Genomic DNA, 23,350 nt, shown 5'->3' on the forward strand with positions numbered 1-23,350 from the left:
AAAAAACCAAAAAAAATCATCACAGCATTAAAAAAAAAATTCCACTTAAATGCCCATTGTTGCATTCTGAAAAGCAGGTCTCTAGAAGCACTGCTTTGCTCCCCAGATAGATACAGAATATTTCAATACTTACTGTCATAGTCCACCTAAACCAGTACTTTCTTCCATAGAAAAAAAAAATATGATGTCTTCTTTCATGCAAAGCACTGCCTTCCTGCAGGATTAAGCCCATTACATTTAAAGCTAAATTGGGCACCATGTAAGTCGGCAGCAAAACTACTCTCAGTTTGAAGAATGGGGATTTCCTATAATAGCACTGTGCCCAGAATAACTTAAACTAAAAACCAACAACAACAAACAAACAAACAAAAAAAAGTGGCAGGGCAGGGGGGGTGGAGAGGAGGAATCAGCCTGGAAGCAGGGATTCAGCACCAATTGAATCATTGCACTTAATTCATACAAAAAGGCAAAAATATTTTTCATTATGCTTTTCAGGATGACTTCCAGGATCCCATTTTTGTGTTCTGTTAATTGCCATTTGCACAACACTGCAAAAACAGCAACATTACTACAAAAATCACATCACTGTACGCTTTCACGTGGAAACAATTCCATGCAGATTAAAACAGCAAAGGAAAATGTCATTCACTAAGGAGTAGCTCCTTCCCAATGAAAGGTAGATGTGGTGAACTTTGAAAGAAACTGTTTCAGAGTAAATTTTTCACACTTCTGTTTTATTTAGAGCTGTTCCTTCAACAAGAGATATGCCTCAGTAAACCTCCCACACCTTAGAATTCTGTGACATGCTTGTTAAAGTGTGACAAGTTACCAAACCAGCTAGCAAATGTATTCACAGGGGTATTACTGGATCCATAAATGGACCTTAAGGATAGTTACATCCATTTTAAGGAGACTTTACCCTACTGGAGTATATTTCACCAGATTTTTCTATTGAGAATCGGTCCCTAAAGACCTTGTTTCTGCTGCTGGTGGTTGCACACTCAGAACTAACCACAACAGCTCTGAAGGCAGCTTTTAGGGGCGAACTGCTGTCATCAGACAAGAGTCCAGCACCATGGTCCGAATACAACCTGGGCCATTCCAGAACCATTCTAAAAATCACCTCTTTCAAATACCCACTGTTTAAATTCCAGTAAGCCTCCAAACATTTAAAATTTCCATTTTCAGTATGTCTCCAGCACTATTCTAATTAGCAGATAGGCCACCATTACCTTATCTTTCTTATTCATACAGTAAAGTATTAAAACTGAAAGCATAAATCTTCTCTTACATTTTCATGGTATTTGTTTAGCTTCTGCACTCCCTTTGGCTTGGAGAATTATAAGAGGCTGAGTTTTGTTTTGTTTCCCAGGTCTGTTTCACTTTAGGGGCATATTAATTTTTGTCAGTGTTTCCAATGAAAAGAATTCAAGAACTATTTCTACAGTGGGCCACATTCCATGAAAGCCAGTAGAGAGAGAGACACACAAAACTTGGATGCAACCCATCGGATCCTTTAATATCCTGTTTTCCTTTTGTTTAACCTACAATTGTACTGGGCTCCAAGTATGTCAGTTAAAATGATAAATTAGTGTGAATATTAGAAATGGACTTCTCCCAGAAACTTGTATTTGAATACTCAAATACTGTGGGGGACATCAGATCTCAGCCTCAATTATGGAACTCATTTTCTCACCAACACTACAATCAACTGAATTAAACTCCCTAAGGCCAAACGTTAGGCTTGTGTTCCATATCTAATTACTGTATATGCTATACAGAAGTACTGCTGCATAATTTGGCATAGAATACAACTTACAGGCACATCATATCACTAGTAAAATACTCTGCAGCTCTCACATACCTTTCAGGGTTGAATTTAAATTCCAAATAATAGAAGGAGTTATTTTGATGGAGCAGCTTCAGGATACTTGCAGAATTCTTAAGAGCTTAGGCAGCTGTGTAGGCGGAAGATATCACCTTGTCACTTTTCTCATGCCATTGATAATCATTGCCAGCTTGCCAAATTATCAATTAGCAGACAGATTGACCTTACAAAGTAGCTTTCTCCCTTGCCTGTACTTTAGATAGATGGGCCAGAAGCTACATGGCTTTGTACCTACCAAAGAGAACATTTGATTAAGTACCCTCTCTGGATTTTCAGATAAAGAAGAAACATCAGACATTTATAGATGCCATTTGTATTACCTTGTTAATGACTTTTCTTTTCACAGAGGCATTTATTTTTGCTCAGTAATTCCTTGGTACCATTAGCATCAGCCAAAGATCATAGTGAAATATGGTGACTAGAGGTTTTAGCAGAGTACTGTTACGACCCTTTGCAGAAGTACTTAGCCTCAGTTACACAATTGTGTGTTGCTAACACCTAAAAAATTAGGGTGGTTTTGGTTTGGGTTGGTTTTTGTTGTTTGTTTTTGGTTTTGGGGGTTTTTTGGTTGGGTTTTTTTTTTTTTTGCCTAGGAGCTTATTCATCTGGCAATTAATAAATTGTGGAGATGTTAAGTCTATCCCATTTACTATAAAGTTATTCCTCTTGGGAAAGAAAAAAACAAAACAAAAAACCACAAACACACACCTGGGCGTCTCTAGACAGTCAAGGTGACAAGTAAACCTCCAGCTGGAGTATGGCCAGAGCATGTACCACCTCCCCCTGAAGCAGCTAATGCTGCCCACAGACTGCCAAGAGAGTACCAGTTTCCTCTGGGCCAGTATGGTAACCATGGAGGGACACAAACAGGTATAAATCATCCTTAGGGGATAGGGACTACCACCCAAAAAACTCACTAGTTTCCTGTTCACAGTAAAAACAAGTCCCGATTATCAGCTAGTATCTCTCCACTTTGTTGTCCTTGTGCTGATCAGTGATCCATTGAGTGTTCAGGCAAAAGACAGCTGTGGCTGTTCTGGGTGACAGTGGCATGTGCGATATAGAGTCATAATGCCCATCCCCAGTAGCCTGTTGCTGGACACTTGATCCCATTACATCTGGGTCTGATGAGGCTGGCAACCACGTCCTCACCAGGCATAAGGAATTCACATTGTACATATGGAGACCTGTTGTTTGTAAATGTGTATCTTTCATGAGGAATAAACATGCAGACATTACTTCTAAAGGAACAAATACATACCACAAGGCCTCTTATGATGCCACAGTGCCAGACAGCCACCCTGGGAAGAACCCCAGATTTACAAAAAGCTCCCATTAGCTTCAGTAGCCTCTTACAACTGAGCTAAACTAGAGCAGCATATTACTCAGACCACACATTACACTCACTTACGATTACATGGGATTGCATATCATACATATATGCATGATTTTGTATATTATTCTTGCTTTGTTCCACAGATAGATTTTGAAATATCAGGGATTATCAGGTCCAGTGAGCCTATTTGTTGAAGCACTTGTATTTCCCGAAACCTTACCTACACAAACTGCCCAGCTCTGGGCTGTCCTGAATGGACATCTCTATGTTTAGCACTATGAGGTAAATGCAGTACCTGGCTTTTCTGCCACATGCCTCACCAGTATCACTCAAGCACCTGAAAGAATCTTTCATCTTATTTGGCAAAGGAGTTAATAAGCAACACGTTAAATGAGAAAGCAGCTTCCCCAGCATTACCCCACAAATCACTGCCTGGCTCTAGAGGATCTGGGTCTCTGAAGGGTTACAGCCACGCATCCTGGAGATTAGGCACCAGGGCCATCCCTTCCCTGCTAGCACACACGGGTATCCAAGATCATGCAGTTATTACTGTTCTATAAAGGACAGACTATATTATCCTTAGCATGGGAATAGTAAGACAACTCCAGGGAAAGGCTGACCTTTGCAGCATGATTATTTCCGTGCAGTAAGTCACATTCATTGTGTTTTTTCTTTTTTGTTTCTCAGGCAAAAGAGGCTGATGGTGCAGGAAGAGCTAGAGAGGCCTTGCAGGAAATAATTATAATAAACCAGGAAGGGACCATTTGTTATGGGTGCTCACTTCAGTGCTGTGGTTCACAAATAACTGGAGTATGCCTTGCCCATCACTTTTTTTAATCACAATAATTGAAATGGGCTGGTAAGACAGTATAACAGTATTATGTTCTGCAAGCAGTAACCTTCTGAAAAAAAAAGTGCACTATTCTTTATGAAAACTATGCTAGCATTTCATTTCCTCCCCTCTTCTTGATTAATAAAAAATACAACAGGAAAGTTACTTATATACAACACCAATTATTACAAACAAGAAGGTAGTAATGGGTTAGGTGAGCAGTATTTTCTGAGCAGAAGGGTTTATTCCACAAGACCTTTAAGAACATCTTACAAGAGATGACATAAAACTTAATTTTCATGTCCCTTAATTGATAAAACATTAAGATTCTAAATAGATTAAGCAAGTCAGAATTTTTGAAAGGCCTGTAACCTTTTTCTTAAAAATAATAATAATAATAATAGTAATAAAATAATTTGCATCTCCAGGCACAAGCATGCTGAAAGCAGAACAAAGAGTTGGCACATCATTCATCTGCAAGCAAAAAGGATCTTTTCTCATGTGTCCAGTGCATTATACCTTGAACTTTATTATTGAACGCAGAAAAGACTTGGCATGCTATTCATCAACATTTGGAAAGTTCTGGGTTATCTCCCTGATAAAATGATTGCATTTTCACAGCACCAATAAATTAAAAAATATATATCCCTGAGAACAGGCATTAAGAATTTTCCTGATTTTATGCAGTCATCTGGATATGAAGTCATGACACCAAGTAATTTTTTGCAAGTACTGTGAGAATAACCAGGAGGCTGTATTAACTTTACCACACAGTCTCATTACAACTTTCAAAGTACTCAGCACAATAAAATGATAGCCGCCATGAGCTCTCCAGATCCATGGGACTGTGAACTGCAAGCATGGAAACTACTGCAGCCTGAACAAGATAGAAAGTTAGAGGGACGGAATAAGGAAGGAAATGCCTTTTGGAACTTGGAAGTTACTTACAATTTAATAATATGTCACCAACACAGAGGACAGTCAGCATAACATGGCTTCTAACTGCAAAACAACATTTGGTCAAAAAAACCCCCTACATTTTGTACAAGTTTCTAAAACACATATGAAAGCATGTATCCCTTACAGTCCAAATGTAAAACTACAGGGAGGCTTAAACCGGCTCCAAACTAAGCTTCATGCAAAACAAGGGTCAGGTTTGGTTGAAAACGTGCACTGATCTACACTGCAAAACCCTGGACTATGACAAGACCGGTAAGGGCTTTTCATTGAGGGGGCAGCAAGTTCAGAGCTAACCAGAGCGATGGGCAAATAGGGAGTTAGGGAACTTCAGGACCATCTAAGCATTTGGCTTCAGGAAGCATCTATATGGAAGTTTTGTAAACATATGCAAAGTTTCCAAAGTAGTAAAATTCTACAACAACTGTAAACAGAGAAAGTTTGCCCTTAGCTCTCCTCCCACAGCTGCAATAAGCTTATTTAATGCTACGTTTGCCACCATACCAATGTAGAGGATCACACAGATGGAAATCCTAATTGCATGGCTATCACCTCCCCCATAAAACAATAATTTGAATTCTCTAGATGCATTAAAGAATGTGTGCTGCTGCCTGCTGATCTCAGTTATGTTGCTATTTGGGTCAAAAGAAAAAAGAAAAATCAGCTAGCTACATGCAGATGTCAGAGTAAATCCCGGTGAAATATGGCAGGCCTTTTGCACACTCCTATGTCTTCCATCAGCTTTCTGCTTTCATTTGACAACACAGTGGAACTTTTGGGAAGCAGAGATCAGATATCTTAATCTAGTTGAGATTTCAAACCTTTGCAGCAGGGACCGTCTAATGCAATACATAAGGAGATTGGCATACAAACTGAAAGTACATCAGCATAAATCCTACTCCTCCAAGTAAAAATTATGTCATCACCATCATGAAATAGAGATAAACTTCCTAAAATGAACTCTTCCATCTTGAGCTGCTGTTGGATTTTGACTTCATGAAGTGTCCATCTAGGCTGTAAATTCCTCAAAGCAGGAAACATTTTATCTTCAGTAGTAAGAGACCGCCAAGCACACTGTCTGTGTTAAATAATATACACCCTGAGCAGACAAACAAGGCACATGTATGCATGCGTCTCCACCATATCCAACTAGATATGCTGTTGAACAATGGCCTAATTTAGGCAAATACATGAAAGTTTTATTATTTTCTATGCAACTTCCAAGTAATATTTCCGGCAGGACTTCCAAGCAATTGGCTTGTTCCCAGAACTCCTGGAAAACCCTTTCTCCTTCCTGCAGCATGCCAGAAAGTACTTCAGTATAGGAATGGATTCCCCACAAACTAAGCAGACAAAAATGGAGTACATGAAGAAAAAATCCTAAAAGTTAAGCTTACAAGACTGCACAATATTCTTCAAAAGGCTCTGATGAATCCTTTTTGCACAATGAGCACTCGCAACCCAGATGAAGTGGGTGAAGCTTTGGATAAACTATTTATTTGATTAGCTGAAGTCAGGTGGAGTTTGAGGAATTTTTAATTTGCCATGGTTGTGGGAATCTACCATGGACATGTAGGAATGCCAGTGTAAAGACTGAAACTGTATCTTATGACATATCCTAATAGGTCAACATACTGGTTCCCTTTATCAACTGTCAAAACAGAGGTTCTCAGGGAAAGCCTTCTGCAGGGGGGCTCCATGGTTCACCTGGGGCTAGGACAGCAAGCCAGGGAAAAGCTGTATCAGTGAGAATGTGATACAGCTCTCTCCCAGTTTAGAGCAAGAGTGGGAAAGATTTTTCTACATCACACCACCACCTAAGACATCCCATTTCTGTCCTGATTAACTTGGCAGAAAGAATATGCAGCCTTGTGAGAAACCTTGGACCTACCTCAAGGGGGTTTGGGGATGAGCCTATAAGGCTTTTGAGATGCATCAGGCTTATTGCATGCATAGAACAACTGTTTTGAACATAGTCAATAGCTCTCAATACTTCCAGAGCAGCTGACTCATTGCACAGAAGCTGTGCAGTCAGCCTGGTTTTGTGCCATGGAAGTGTCTACAATTTCCAGATATACAACAGGCTGAGGGCAGCACTGATCAGCAACTGGCCAAATATAGAAAACTCTCAGATTACACTGAGGTTTTTGAGAAAGCAGAGAATGAAAGAGGGAAAAAGACACACCTAGGAAAACTCAGATGTACAGTAGCTGTAACTGTGATGTGACTTTTCTCGCCAAACGTTACAGCTCTGGTGGGTCAGAGCTTTCCTAAAAGTCATCTACATTTGGCTGCCTTTCAGAATTTGCATTCGTTATCATTGTCAGAGCAAACCACAAGGCTGCAGATAAAAACCTGCCTATCAGGTCAGTGATAACAGGGCCAAACAAAATTTCTGATTTATGTTCCTCTGGTCTCATGCACCTAGAGCCCAGCCACAGACCTTTAATTTGTGCTGATGGCACCTGGATTCCCAGCCTGTTTTGAATACCCAGGCCATGTTGGTTTGCAAGCTCAGTAGAGATCCTATGCATTAAGTCCACCATGGTGCACACACTGCACACAGAACTGTGCAGAATGTTAGGCAGCGGCTATCACATCTAAGTTCCCTGGCTACTGCCCAACATCAAATCTGCATTTGTTTTCTCATCTCTTATAAATCACTCTTGAAGTCACTGCCAAATGAATGAAAGGGAACACTAAAAAACATACAGGAATGCTCACCACAGAAGCTAAACAAATCTCCACTGCAATTAGACCAAAGCAAGGACACACCCAGAACAGCTAGTAATTCCCCCAAGCAGGGCTTTTCTTGGTTGAAGAAAAACTTTGCAGAGAAAGGATTTCTTTAAAGAGGGCACCCCCAGTTAATTTAGGTTTCCCTTGTGTTGCCCTCCCCCCATCCCCCCCCCCCCGAAAAAAAAGAAAAAGAGTAAAGTTCCTAGGTTCTTGAAGCGCTCTGCCTTTTCACAACACTTTCAATTATTTAAACAATTCTTCATGCCCCTTCCACTAAATGCAGTCTTTCACCCTTTCTTTTCTTCTTTCCCTGGTCATTTTTTTCCTGCTGCATGGGGCTCAGCTCCTGTATTTTCCAGGAAGAAGCCACTGGAAGCAGCTCCTGTGCTGGCCCAGCATGAAAGTGTAGCTCTCCTTTTAAGCTTTGTCTTTGGCCTAAACGCTCAGTTGTAATACTATTTGAATGGCATAATTTGATGAACACCACTGCAGTGTTCCTATATTTTAAAAACTGCATCAGAAGGGCTCTTTACCCCTCCCTAGCTCCACAAAAATCAAAAACATATCCGTCAAAAATGTAAAATCATATTTATTTTTATGTATATCCATAGATCTCCTAACAGTTAAAGTAAAATTACTTCTCAAGCTTGAAGTTGAAAACAGATGACAAGCACAGCACCAAACATCTTGATAATGTTTTGGTAGCACAGCTAAAACCACTTATAAACAGTTTTTGGGATCCTTCTCTCCCACTCCTGCATATTGAAAACTCTCCAAGCTAAAACTCCTGAAGTTCTCATCAGTCCTTTTTCCTGCCATTGCCCGGTCACATTGAAGGCTTGTTTTCTTTCAGGACAGCCATTCCCTGCTGTGCTTTTCCTGGTTTCAGACTACTTTTAATATTTACTTTAAGTTGCTATAGCAACAGGGAATCACAGATGGTAAGAGTTAAAATTATGCCACAGGAGACATTTATCATCATAGCTTTGTATAATGTGAGCTCTTGTTCTCTGAAATTTTCCCCATGCTGGACACTCCCCTGTTTATTTTATGATGGCTACGCTAATGAATGCATATGCCTAATGAATAGTATAAGCCTCTCAAATTTATCAGCACATGTTTGATGGGGTACGGTAATTGCATTAACGAGCAAGTGGAGATGTTTATTTCTTTCCATTCCTCACCACTACTGAAAAAGTTAGATTTCTGATACCAGATTTCGTGCCTACCTCAGTCCACAAATAAATCACATTCATGTCAGTGGTGCCAAGTTACAAAAAATAATAAGGTATCTAGTATCATTGAGGTGACAGGAATCCAGACTGGGTTACATAAGATATGTGAGCACTTTATGCAACTATGACCCCTCGGGGGATCACGTACGTCTCCAGTAATCTGCTCACTCTAGGAAGGATCCAACAAAATATAAATACAGCCACCGCTATCGTAGAAAATGTGGTATGCACCTGCGAGACCTGACCCTGAGAGGTGGAAAGTATTAGACCTGGGGTCACTCAATGCATCGCACATCAGACAACTTTCAATACCGACTTTGGAAAATACTGGCAATTGTTATTCTGCTTTTCATGAAGTTTGGGCCAGCTGAACCTGCTTTAGTCATCAGCAAGGTGCAAATATTCGATTACCAATAACACTTGTATCTTCTCCCTATAAGTTTTCAAAAGCTTGTTATAGTGGCAAGTATTCAGAAGTCATCAGTTTTCAGAGGCAAAGTCCCCTTCCAAAAAGGTGAAGTGATTACCACTATCAAGACCACGAGAGTACAGCGTGCCAGCCTCCCTGGGAATCCCCACCATCACATCCCCTTGAGAGGGACAAGGACGATATACAGAGAAGTTCCTTGGGTCAACCCAGCTTGGTGAGTTACTACAGTTCAGTATCATACACACAAAACACAGGTCAAATTTTCCCTTTGGGATTTGGCAGCTTGCTGCAACACAGCAGCTCCAGGATGAAAAGGGAACTTTTGGTTCCTATCTCTCAAGTACCAGATAGCTTTGATTATGTTTAGTCTCCTAAGGATGCAGCAGTCAGAACGTTAAGTGAATTCCACAGGGTCAGCAACCTTAAAGATGTCTTAACAGATACCAATGCTCACAGCCTTACTAGGCAACTCCAGCAAAAAATACCCATATACATAGACCAGGCTGGCTGCACTTTTCTAAGCAAATTACTTTCATTACCCAGTCACCACGACTTCTGTTCAGAGCTCACTGAGGTCTGACAGACAACACCACCTCCACAAACTGAGCTAACCCTACAAAACACACAACTGATCGCACAGTGGCCATTTAGATGGCAAATGTGCTATTTAAGTACAGTATTTCGCAAATGCGTGCCAGTTTAGAAGTCTCTACATACGGTTACAGTCCAGCAGCAAACCTGCGACAAGGCAAAATCCACAAAATAGATCTTTATTCATCTCTTCATAGTAAAATGGTAACCTCAAGTGCTAAGGCAGAGTGTTCAAATAGGAGGGCAGAGAAAGATGGAAAGGCTCAGCATGAAAAAGGGATCAGGTTAAATTCACATAGCAACAGCTTTGAACAAAGTTTATGGAAATACAAAAACTTATTTTTAAAAATAAACATTTAATAAATATGAAAATTTTCTCTGTAATAATATACTAGTTTAGATTCTAAAAGTGGCAAAAATCTGAGACTAGAAGTCTTAGTAGAGTTCTGCTCACAATATGTACAAGTGGCTATAAAGTTAATGGCTTACAGTCCTCAAGCTAAAGTGATATCTGAAATGAAGACCAAATGCAGAGTAAACTCTGTGTAGTTATGCTAAAATGTGTAATACTGGGTTTTGTTCAGACCAACTACTGTACGTATTGCTTCTCTTAAAAAGTTGTTCAAATTAGTTTTCATAAAATATAATGGAAAATGATTAGTCATTGCAAAGCTGGAAACAAATGATCTGGAATGGGAAGAATTGTTATTCAAAGGCAATAGATGGAAAACCTAAAAAAAAAAAAATAAAATCTCATATACCTACAAAAAGGTCACACACAGGCTGATTTCCAGAACAGACAAGTTTGGGAGATACACACACTGCTTACTGGGATCAACCAGGGACAAGGGGAAGGAAAAAACATGCAGTGGACTATCTGGGGATCAGAAAAAAAGTGATTTTAAGAAAAAGACATGCTGAATAATCTTTACTGCTAGAGATCCACACAAAAAACAACAACAACAACAACAAAAACGAACAAAAACCCCACCACATAATATTTGGTTTCCAAGTTAAATTTGTTTGGCATATAAGCTCAGTGTGTTATATTTCTACAGTTAAGAGTCCCTGGTAAAAGGAGTTGCTATCTAAAAGACTTGAAGCGTTTTCACAGAGGCACTCCTCAAAAGTGAAACCATTGCCTGGGCAGGTAGCACAGCACAGGCAAGATCCTCTAAAGGGAACCTGAGCATCCCTCTGTGTAAAAAGCAAACAGCTCTGAAGGGAAGACCAGGAGGAGGAAACATGGAGCAATTGCTCCCTTACCTGATTTAGTGGCAATTCTGCTGTAAAATGTTGCAAGGATTACACAGACTACCACAGGGAACTTCAGTATGACCACAAATGCTTTCAGAAGGTCTTCCCCCAAGACTAAATCAATCCTTTCCAAAGGCTCTCAGCCTTCTGTGGCTCTTCACCTTGTGTGCCAACTTGCATACATAAAGAACCCACGTAACACTCCAACAAATCAAAACAGTTAACCTGGGTACTTGCTCTTGCACTCAACAAGGCACTTGGTAACATTATTTCAGATGTCTACATTCTCATCCAGACTACGGTGAGCACTTTTCTGCCTTCCAATCCTCCAACAAAAATCCAAGCATCTGGCTGCAGGGAAAACACATATATATAAACATACCGGGCAGAAGCTGGTTCCATAATTTTGGGGCAAAGGTATCTGTCGTGTCATGCCTCAGTCCAGTATTTAGGCATAAAAGTAGCATGAGGTAATTCCTGTACTAAGTGGTTTAATTGGGAGTTTGAAAAAGCCTTTCATTCTGACTAAAACCAGAAATGTGAGATACTGGACTAATTTTAAAACACAGTGATGTAAACTGTACATGGTCTCCCTCTGTGATTAATATTTACACGTTTCATTCACGTACCTTTCCTAACCCTCATGGTGCATATACCTGTCACTGAGGATCCCAAACTGCACAGAGCAAGTACTCCTACTGTGCAGGCATTTTCAAAAAATAAAATAAAATTTTTTCAGGCAAACTTTAGAGTTTTCTGCCATATGCCTGTGACTTAGAGGAAGTATAGATTATAGAGCTTATCAGCCCATACATATGTGTGTGTATATATATGTATAGATGAAGAAATAAATGGCAATTTTGGCATGTTATATACTAATAAGCAATTTAAGATATGTTTTTTTCTTTTAGCTAGTTACTATGCATTTCTGACTTAAGAGATAAGAGGCCAAAGCCATTCCTTCCATACAAGGGGAGGGGGAGATTGCTGTTTCTAGGATCTGTTTTTCCCCTTAAAATGAGTCAGCTGTGCCGGGGGGCAGGGGAGGAGTTGTGGTTGGTTTTGTATTTGGAGAGGGGATTTTGTTGAGTTTTTTGTTTTCTTGGGGGTTTTTGGGTTTTGGCAGGTTTTTTGGGTTTTGTTTGCTTGCTTGCTTGTTGGTTTTACACACAGTTTACTCCAGGTCTACCAGGCTGACAAACTGGCTACATAGTCAGATGAGAGCCCAAGCACAGAAGGCAGCGTTGGCAGAAGATACAACACATGCATGTTGCCTTCAGCCAACACAGGCTGGGAAACCAGCAGCGTGGCACAGCAAATGGCACTGCGGAGGTGGATAAGCAAGAAGTGTTATGGGGAACTGAGGAACAGTTTCACCCCTCAGCAGGAAGGTGACAAAGCTTACTCACCCAGAAGGCTAGGACCCAGGTAGTTAAAACTAATGATCCATCAGGAACACAGCCTGACAGCCTCAGCACAAAACTACTGACAAAACCGTGCTGTCCTTATCCCAGACTTGTCGAGACTACCCTAAACCCCACACTCATCCAGACCAATGACTTTAACTGTGCATACAAAGCCTTCCTCTTCAAATAACTTTGTCAAAATGTCATCCTAGGAAGCTCCTGCTCATAGGTTTCCAAACTGGCTGCGGCTGTTCGCACTAGGAAGGAGCACACTGAGGCAACACACACAACACCAAGGAGCAGGTCTGCCAGCCCAGCTTGCAAGCTGGTGGCCAGGCTCAGGTCCCTCCACCTCGGGCACCCACAGAGGTTCTGTGAGCCACCTAAAGCCTTCAACCCCAGTGACTCCCATGGGGCCCACAGCGCTGGCCGTGCAGAAGTGCATCAACACCATCGCCACTAATGAGTTTTATTTGGTCATCAAGAAAGCCTTCTAATAGAAGTATAATATAATTTGCTAGACACATACATTGCTCCCTTGCTAAATCCAAACGGAATCTGTTTAACAGAACACCGTTGTCCAGAATGAGTAGTAAGTTATTTAGCCAGATTTTTCTTTCAGCTTGTTGAGGGATGAGGGGAACATCCCCACCACACCCAGCTTTCAAGAGCAACATGTAAGCAGCATTTCTTTGACATGTTTTCACTTTGATTTAGCACATGCACTGAGTAAAAGACACTGGTAATGGTGATCCTGCCAAAGGCCCTCATCCAGCATATATTGAAGCCAAAAGGAAGACTCCCACAACATACAGCAGATTCTGAATAAAGGCCATCATGGCTGGACATGTGTGATACATCCTTTCAGTCTTTACTTGTTGAAATATAGGAGCTTGGGAAAAGGTTGCACAGCCCATATAATCTTTTTTTTTTTTGCAATTTTGCAAAACAGAACAGCTTAGTAACTGCTCTGCAAACACAATAAAAGTAATGTGGCCAAAGATATTGGTACTACGTATGTTTTCTAGGCTATAAATAGAGCATGCTGTACACGCTTCCATTGCTTAGGACAACATCCTCCAGGGAAAGGCAGACTGACTGAAGAGGCCCCATTTTAAGCACTCATTAGTGATATTTTTTTAGTGTCCAAAGTGTTCAGGAAACTCAAGTTTTGGAAGTTTATTGCTATTAAAGTAGAACAAGTTCTTCCAAGTTTTGCTTCGCAGTAGATTTCCCCCAGATTCTTGCCAGATGCAGCTGGGACCTGTCTGTGTCCAATGCGGATGGTAACGCGTTTGTTCTCACTGATATCATGGAAAGGCAAAGGAGAAATTAAAACATAACAAAGTCACCCTGCCACCATACTTCAAGCCCAGATTACAGTACTTTAGTAGCTGAGAAAGCAGTTACTATGTCAAGATATACTTTAAAATCACCGTAGGTAGAAGCACTACAAAATTCCACATTTTAGGAAAACAAGGTATCGATTATAAGCTAACCATTGATTACGTTTAACTTACAGCAGCTTTGTTGCTAGGATATTTCAGCAAAGAATGTTATAACCGATGGTTTTGAAGTTCAGAGGTCCTGTAGTTGCGTAAATAATGAATTTATCATTAGCAATTATTTTTCCTTAGTACATACAACTACAACAATGGTTTAACTCAAAGTGTTTTCATAAGCTGTCCAGTGTAGATGATCCCACTGAGTTAAACTATCCTGCCTTTAAGGTGTTATAACAGTATTTGCTGCACAGCACATTTCTTGTCTTGCTCAAGAACATGCTTCACTAGTAACGTACTCAATTCGTGTTCTGAATCCTCTTAGTTCTCTGCATTCAAAAAAGAGTGTGACCAAGATAACATTAATACGTCAGAATTGCTCACGATTACTGGGAATTTGAAATATGAATGTATTTTCTTTCATTTAGCAACACCTGCCCAAGAGAAGCCATTAAGCTACACTCAGTTAATGCAAACCAGTCTCCAGTTTTCCAAGTAGAAGAGGCAGTGTCTTTATCACAGTTGGAACTATGAACAAGGGAAGGGAAGAACCTAGTGAACTACAGGTTTTTTTAATGCAAGCAGTTGTTTACATTTGGGATGAATCATCTTCTAGAATACTAAATTGTTGGGTCAGCTCCGTAAAATGGCATCATCATGGTGAAACAGAATCACTTATATTAAAAAGGGGATTGAGAAAACTGCTTTGCAAAAACTATCAAAAACCAGTAAAGTCAACTATGTGGCTCAGAAAGAACATAAACAGAATTGAATTTGCATATTTCACAATTTTCAAGTTTCCTGTGTTTTGAAGGCTTCATTGTGTATCAAATGTAACTGCAGTTTTCCCAATGAATTTGTTGCGTTTACTTTTGTTATCTTAAATATGTAGTAGCTGGTTTTGAATTTACTTTGTTATTTAAGAAAGCACATGGAATGGGGTGCAAAAGAAAAAAGTTATACACTCCAGGCTTGACAAGAGGGCAAAGAGCTACTGTAGAGTCACAGGGTCAACCCTCTGTCTGGGACAAGAGAAGTTTCAGCCACCCTAAACGTTCACACACCCCTGAAAGCACAGTCTTTTCTATTCCTGAAGCCAGCAACAATAAACAAGAAGCTGTATCCAAGGATGGGAAAGGAGGATTGACTTACAGCAGCCACTGCTTAGTCCTGAGTACTTATTTGGCTACAATTCTCTTGATGCATCTGATTTTGTCCATTCACAGAGACATCAGCAGACTAGACAGACCACTGTCCTGATCCATAATCACAGCTCATACACTCCAGTGGAAACAAAGCAAGTCATAGCATAAGCAAGAGCACTACTGAAAGCCAGCTATTTATGGGTTATAGCCCACATCCTTAAACTTCATTTCCCAGCACCACCAAAATATTTGGAGCTAACGTCAGCCCTCACTTCTTACTTCACTTGCAAATTCACTTCCCTTTGCACAGGGAACAAACATATCAGCACCTTCATCTCCCAGTGTGGTCCCCAGCCACCAGCCAGTCAAGGGACAGCATCCAATAGAGCAGCATGGGCGGAGGGACCACCTCAATCCTAGACTGACCAGACAGCTAGTGGAACAAAGCAAAAAAGTACACATTGAGTGCATGCTGCATCTGTTGCCTTGATTTGTACTATATATAAATGCTGAGTATTTGTTTTGTTTCTTTGTTTGTTTAAACAAAGAAAATCGAATTTGCTTCTTTGGCAAGTTTGGCTATTTAACCAACAGGCTTGCAGGAAGGCAGAGAGAGGAAGAGAGGGACTACTATCAGCTGCACATCCTCCTCAGTGCATCAGCAAGTGAAGTTAAAAAAAAATAAAAAATCATACCTTCTTCAAAAAGAAAGCTTAGATGCCAGCTTTTGGTATTCTAGAGAGTCAAACCCCTACCACAAAATTAACACTCCGATCTGCTAACCTTAGCAAGACCTTTTTTCATCACGATCCCTTTTCAGCAGCCAGTGTCTCTGGTGAGGGCCCCAGGGCTGAGGCAGCAGGGGGGGGACAGCCCCAACCCCACCGGGTAGCCCCCAGACCTGCAAGGGGAAGCCGCAGTCCTGATCCACCCCTCCAATATCCCACAAAGGCCTGACTTTCCTAACCAAGTGAGCTAGAAGCCCAGTCCTGGAAACACAGTGACCGGGACAACCATGAGTAGCAAACACAAGTTGAGGGAAGATGCAACAGCAGCTCAGGGACTGCTGGTGCATGGAGGCAGCACAGGGTCGTCTGGTTTCACAGCTGACTCCCACCCGGCTGTAGTTCACACTGCATCCTATTTCAGTGGAAGGTCCTTGATAAGTACAATATGCACATTCACTTTTTATTTTGTAAAATAGCCTGACTGAGGACAGGCAGTTCAAGGCTGTGAATGAACTTTTTCGGTCCAGCGCCATCCACACAGGATGGCTCCCTCCACTTTCACTGACGCTACTCACTAGCCCACTGCTGTTGAAGAGATCCACACTATCAAAGGACAGCAGTTTCCACTGATTAAACTAGCCCGGCTCGCTGGACTGATACAGGTCACACATGCATCCCAGCCACAGGCAATCTCTGCTAGTTCCAGAAAAGAATGCCTGTGTCCGAGGTTTCAGCACTGTTTGGCAGTGTTTCCACGCAATAGCCCAAACATTTGGTTAGCCTGATGGTTTTTTTCCTCCTAGATTTTCAAACTAGGTCACAACTTACAATATGGTCATTGGTTATTTAAAACAGATTATTCCCTTTGCTACCTAAGGATTTAAAGCCAGCTCTTACAGATTATGTCTTCCTCCAGGCAATATGAACATTCATCTTACCTGAAGAATATAATAAGAATGAATGATCTTTTGTGTTGTAATTATTACATATGCCTAGTTTTAAGATTAAAAGTTCTTATTCCCTGTCCACATGGACACCATGTGTGTAAGGAAATGCTTTAATTAAATTCATTGAACTACAATATGAGCCATAATTTAAATAATAGAAAAATGAGGTATTGAATTTCCAAGGATATTTTGTAATTGGAATGAGAGCAGCTGCCAAAAGACAAAAAAGCTTGAGGGCAAACAGAGTCTATGAGTTTGGGCAACAGCAGGTAAGCAGAACGCTGGATCTGAGATTGATTACATGGGTTTGTCTAGTTTGAAAAGAAAGAGAGACTGAAGAATTAGAAAGTACTCAGCAATAAAACACACGTGTAAAAAAGATACCAGACTGAACGCACTCTATTGATAAACTGAAAACAGCAGAGTCCTCTCCTATGAGGACACATTCTCCTGTGGTTAGAGCAGGAGAAACAGGAACATTTTGTTTTGTAAGTGTGGTTTCACAGAAGTTAGAATTGGTTCAGGTAGAAGTACTTATTATCTGATTAGACCTTGCTTAATTTTAGCTAATTCTTGGGAAAAGATCCAGTTACATCCGTGTGTCCTTGGAGTAGAAGTCATGCTATAAAATGCGAGCAGTTTAGGGAAGCCTTAACCAACTTCTATAGTACTTCTACAACCGATTGGAAAGTGTTCCCAGTGTAAATGAGTTTGGAAGTCAGGATTCCCACAATTTGCTCCTGCCATTGAAAACATCTTACTGCATGATCTGGGCAAGCATCTAAAGCTGCTAGCTTCTTGCTTTAAGTGAAATCAGCGCCTCCTGCCCTCATGGGATACTGAGCAATGGGGAATTGTCAATGCTTTCAGACATCGCAGAACAAGGGCAGTAAGAGTGCAAAAGAGTAGGGCAGAAAGCACCATGGCATAAAGACTGCTAGGACCAAGCACAAGGGAAACGTTCACCGGACCATCAGATGTACAACATGCTAAACACAGAAATTAATTATTCTTTGTCATCCAGAACGACAGCTTAAAATGAAGACAATGCTATGCAGGGGGGTCAGATCTAACCCTACGTCCCAGTCCTGCAGCAACCACTGCTTACTCAGTAAGAACATACATGTATGTATGAAATAAAAGAATCTGAATGAAACTATCAAACCCAATTCCCACAGGCTACCCTAACATTAACTATAAATATTTTAACAGGTCCATTGTTCTAGCTTAAAGTCAGAAGGCCTAATAACATTTCTTTTCAAGTCTTTCAATAATTGGCAATATTTTGAAAGCACCTGGAGACAGAAGCTCATGTGAGAATTACAGGTTTCCTTGGAAACTGGCCTTACTATTACAGGGCGGGGGGATGAAAATACAACCTAAGCATAGCCCTAAAGTTTCACAAGTGAACAGGAAAAAGAGAAAAAAAAAAAAAGAAAAAAAATCACTCAATATTTTTCCAACTCTTATTAACTGAAGCCAAGTACAGAATCTGGGAGGACCCTGACTCATGATACTGGAATGTTCAGTGTTGTCAATATTGGATAAGCTTACTGTCACACCTACCCTTTCCACATTTCAGCCTGGACAGCAGAACTGAGCTTAGATCTAGATTTGGATTTTGAACACAGAAATCCAGCAATGATCAAGTTTAATCAGGTCTACCATGCAGTTATGAACAATGAAATTTCTTTTACAAGTAAGCAATCTATTGCAAAATCAGTTATAAATAGTATAAAAGATCCAATTGTTTTCCTTTAAAATTAAACATGATTGTTTCAAGCCCAGGCAGTTACCAAAATAATCCAGAATGCCCATAATTACACCATAACACAGAAGGCAATGTAAGTATTCCTTTCCCAAGGTAATGATGGCATCGAGTCAATTTAATTTCACATTATTAATTGTGCAGCAATAGGACAGGCAGGGTATTGGGGCATTAAATGTTACATGTCCTTACACAGCTTTGAAAACTCAGCCCTGGTTCAGATATCTGAAGACACCCCTTAGAACTATGGGGTAGAACAGAATCACATTAAGGCACATATTTCTTACCTCAACACACAGATCTGTAAACCCTCATATTGAACAAATGTATTTCTTGTGAAACGTATTTCAGACCTTGTCCCTTTTGTTTTTGAGTGAGGCGCAGTGAGCTGCAGCTGCTGCCAGACCTCTGTTTATGCAAATGGGAAGCGATTCCATTTCCCATTTAGCCAATGCCACAAAAATGACCCTCTTAATTAGCTTCAGGTTCTTTTCCACAGGGTTTACTAGGGGTCATAAGAGCAGTAAAGACACAGAAGAAAAAGTGTAAGGACAGCTCAGTTCTTGAACCCCTAGCTTCCTGTGAACTAGCTCAACCTTCCAACGTTGCCCTTTTCAAAAAGGTCTAAACAAGACCACAAAGCTAAATTTGCACTGACTGCATGCCCAGGGTGACTTACACAACTCCTCTGTGATAGTTCACATCTCTAATGAGCCCAGGACCACTCACACAAAAGGCGGTAGGGTGCACCTGGACAGCAACACTCCAGGTATCATGAATGCTTTGTACCATCTTCAGCTCCATCTGCCTTTTGGTGCAGGCAAGGTGTTTGTTCCTTAAGAGCACCTTTCTTTGCCACAGTCCTACATCCAGTATTTTCTCAGACACTTAAAGCTATTTGTCTCACTGAACAATTTGAGGGCTAGTTAAAGCCCTTCCAATGCAAGTCTCCTTGAAAGGATTCAAGAACTTAAACCCAGACCTTTCCTTTTTTCCACTTAACTTGCAGAAGTGATCATGAATCTTGATATGGTTGCAAGGGTGTTAACTGCCTCACCTGCATCAATCTTCCTTCCACAATTCCAGTCTGGAAACCCTTCCTAACCCTAGAACAGTCTCATCACTGGACCCAAAATATTTTTTTCCTATTAATAACAATTCTCAGGTTCATTAACATGCTGCAATAAAAACTGTGTGCAACTCTGCAATATGTCTACATGCCTGGGAGCAACATTAAGCTGTATGGAGTTGTCAGAAGAAAGCAGATTGCAGCCATGGGACAGCAGAAGCTGCTGGTAAGAGAAGAAGCAAGCAAAACTCTTCTTTAGTTAGGTCATCTGTTTTAAGAGACTAATCAAAGAAAGAAAGGAGATGGCCAGGCCTCGAAGGTTTGTTTTGCCTATAAATAAATCAGAAGGTACAATTGCTTTTGTATTTTTTTTTTTGTATATTGCAGGACGAGCTACAGTCCTGCCTGCAGCTGCTATACTGGATCCAGATCCTAGGCTCAGCAGAACATACCCCCTTTGGGAGCTGAGCAGTGGACAAGCATCAGGTCTTAGTTTGGCACATCTAGCACATTCCAAAGATATACCTCCTTCTCTGGCACTTCCTCTAGGACTTTGTGGCCCCCTTGCACAAGACTCACATTAACACTTAAGGAGATGTGGCCATGTGCAAGACTGAGCAAGCCTTGCTGACTCTACGTGTCTTGAGTACCATTTACCTCTTCAAGGATCACTCAAAGTAGCACAGACTTTGCAAGGATAATTCTTATTGACAGTGTTTTGAGGCTCGTTTTGCTGCTATCTCAGAATGCTGTTTATAAAGGCAACTGAAATGCCAGATGTGATTTTTTTTCCAACTCTGTAGACATTGTCAGATAAACTCCTTAGAATCACAGTCTTCACTCAGCAAGCAAAGGCTCAGACATCAAGAATTCTGGACAGAGCATCTGACAAACACCAGCAGACCCAGACAACATGAAATATGTACTAGTATCTTCAGCGGCCGACAATTCACTGAATTAGTTATTCACTGGTGCAAATATCCAGCAATGTCTGTCCAAGGTTCCTCTCCCCTGGACCTCCAAGTGAGGTGGCTGACAGTAACCAGTGAACCTCCACAACTCAGACAGAGCTGTTTTCAGCTTCTGACAGAAGCATTGCTTGCTTTGGTCTTGTACATCCATCACTAAACCCATATGCTTTCATCATTACTGATTCTGACCAGATCTCTCAGCTCCACCACCCTCCTTGATGGAGTCTCCAAGGTTGGTCTTTTGCAGCCAACCAACCTACAGACACAAAGCACCTCCGAACACAGAAGTATCCCCAAGTCTCTTCCTGCCACAGTGCACCACATCTTTGCAAAATCATCAGTACCAAGAGAGACCAAGAGCATTCAAGGCCCTTGAACAGAGACTACTTCCTCAGGGGAACACTTCCACAAGAAGATGCAAAACAAGATTCTTTGTTTGGGCTGTTTCTGTGCTCCACTCCCAAACCATTCCAAGCTTTATTAGCAGGTTGTTTAGCAGGAATGTCATCTCCACTCTACTCACCCAAGTTTCTTTTGCCTTGTGAAAATTACTTACGGGCAGACACTGGGGAATTACTCCTGGCTGTACAGCAGCCTTCTTCATGAGAATTCCTGATACTGCTGATATGTGCTTGATATCAAACCTTCAAAGGCCACCCCACGCCTGGGAAAGCCCAGCCCCCCAGCATGTACACACAGCATTGCACACACCGCATGCAGGGGCTTCACCACCTCAAGGAAGGATGGAAACAACAGTACAGGCATATGCCCAGCCCATGTTCCTTGTGATAACTTTGCCTACATAGATCTCTCTCAAATTGAATTTTCTTCACATCTCATCCTGGTTTGAGCCAAGGCAGGCCTTCCTTTTCCCTTTCCTTCTCTCACCAGGTCCCTTGACCTGCTTCATCACTATTTCTTTCTCTGTATTTGATAACTCTGTATTTGCCCAGAGTCAGTAAAGTCACACCCCTCACTACCCAAATCTAGAAAGAAAAAAATAGGTAAGTTTCATATGAATTCACCTCAACCCCTTTCTCACTAGAAGTATGGATGCCCTTTCATCATAGTCACCTGTGGAAACAGGCTGCCTGGCTTCTGCCCATCTGTTCTTCTTTTCATCCCTTCCCTGCAGGAAAATTTAAATTTCACAAATAGCCAATTTTAAATCAGCTTGAAAAAAATCCTCAAAAGCTATTAAATGCTTTAAGATTTTGTGAAAAGAAAAAGAGATTTAAAAAAAAAAAAGAAACAGAAGGAGAGGTATGCAAATTGGCACCCACACTGGTAGCAAAGCTGCAGCTGTAGTTCTGAGGTTATCTGTGCTGTTTGACCTTTCAGGCAGCTGAGCAGCACACCTGCAACTTAAAAACAACCATATTACATTATTTTCCTCAGCTCAGCCATGCACAAAGACAGCTGTGCAGATATTCCACATGGGAGAAGGAAATGGGAAACACCTTCAAAGTGCCATAGTCATAAAGCCATAGCAGAGGGGAAAAAAGTAACATCAGACTTCACTAATTCTATCATTACCAGATTAATTTCAAGTTCATATTTTTAACTTTGCTAGTAGCTACACATTCTCATCTTACCTTAGCAAAGCACAAAGGAGCCAAGCCAAGCACTTTAGCACAAAATTTCCCAAGTGCAGGCAAGCCAGGAGCCAAGAGTGATGCAGCGGAGGCAGCACACAGGTCAGGCAGTCCCACACAGTGCTAGTAACAGGGGCCATCAACAGCTCCAGGTACAGCAAGCAGCGAACCAAGTCCAGGGTTCGCCCCAGGAGTGCCCTCAGGAGCAGCAGGGAAGAGTCAGACAGTGCACTGGAGACATACAGGGCACACTGGAGGGCCCCATCCAGGACAGAGCTACCAACAGCACAGGTCTGACATCCATTCAGGACACAGAGCCAAAGGCAGGGCTGGAGACCAGCACTCCCACACCGCAGCCTAAGGGGGAACTAATGGGCTGGGGCTGAGCTTCAGCACGGCCGTGGGTGTAGATGGGGAGCTCAGGTGAAGCTGGTCAGGGACGTTACAGCCTCCTGGGGCCCTCACAATGAGCACCTGTTATTACCTTTTCTGGAACATAATCAGTGGAAGTAATATGGTGAAAAAAAAAAGGTGAGCATTCAACATAATGTCATTCAGTTGGAAGCAAATTCACTTATTACAAACAATGAAGGCATAGCTCTAGGATTTTCACTTCAAAAAAGAAAGAGTTGCTCACTTCCATATTTTAGCGACATTATTCTTTCTCAGAGCTTCACAATGAGTGTGAGATATCATGCTTTTATAGCACTGATGTACCCATTCATCGCCAAAGCAAGAACACCACCATATTTCCTAAACACTGAAAATTTACTCATACACAAATCCTACCACTATAGCCAGTTTCTATAGTAAGCCATCAAGGATTTCAGGGAGACCACAAAGACAGCCTGGCCATCAGATGCAAATTCTGGAGGAAGGTTTTAAAGTGGATCACCCCTAAACTAGCCCATCCTGTCTCATGTCTTCACACTGCCTCCACAGGACTGGATTCTG

The sequence above is a fragment of the Falco cherrug genome, chromosome 5 (genome assembly GCF_023634085.1).
Source record: "Falco cherrug isolate bFalChe1 chromosome 5, bFalChe1.pri, whole genome shotgun sequence".
Classification (NCBI taxonomy): domain Eukaryota; kingdom Metazoa; phylum Chordata; class Aves; order Falconiformes; family Falconidae; genus Falco; species Falco cherrug.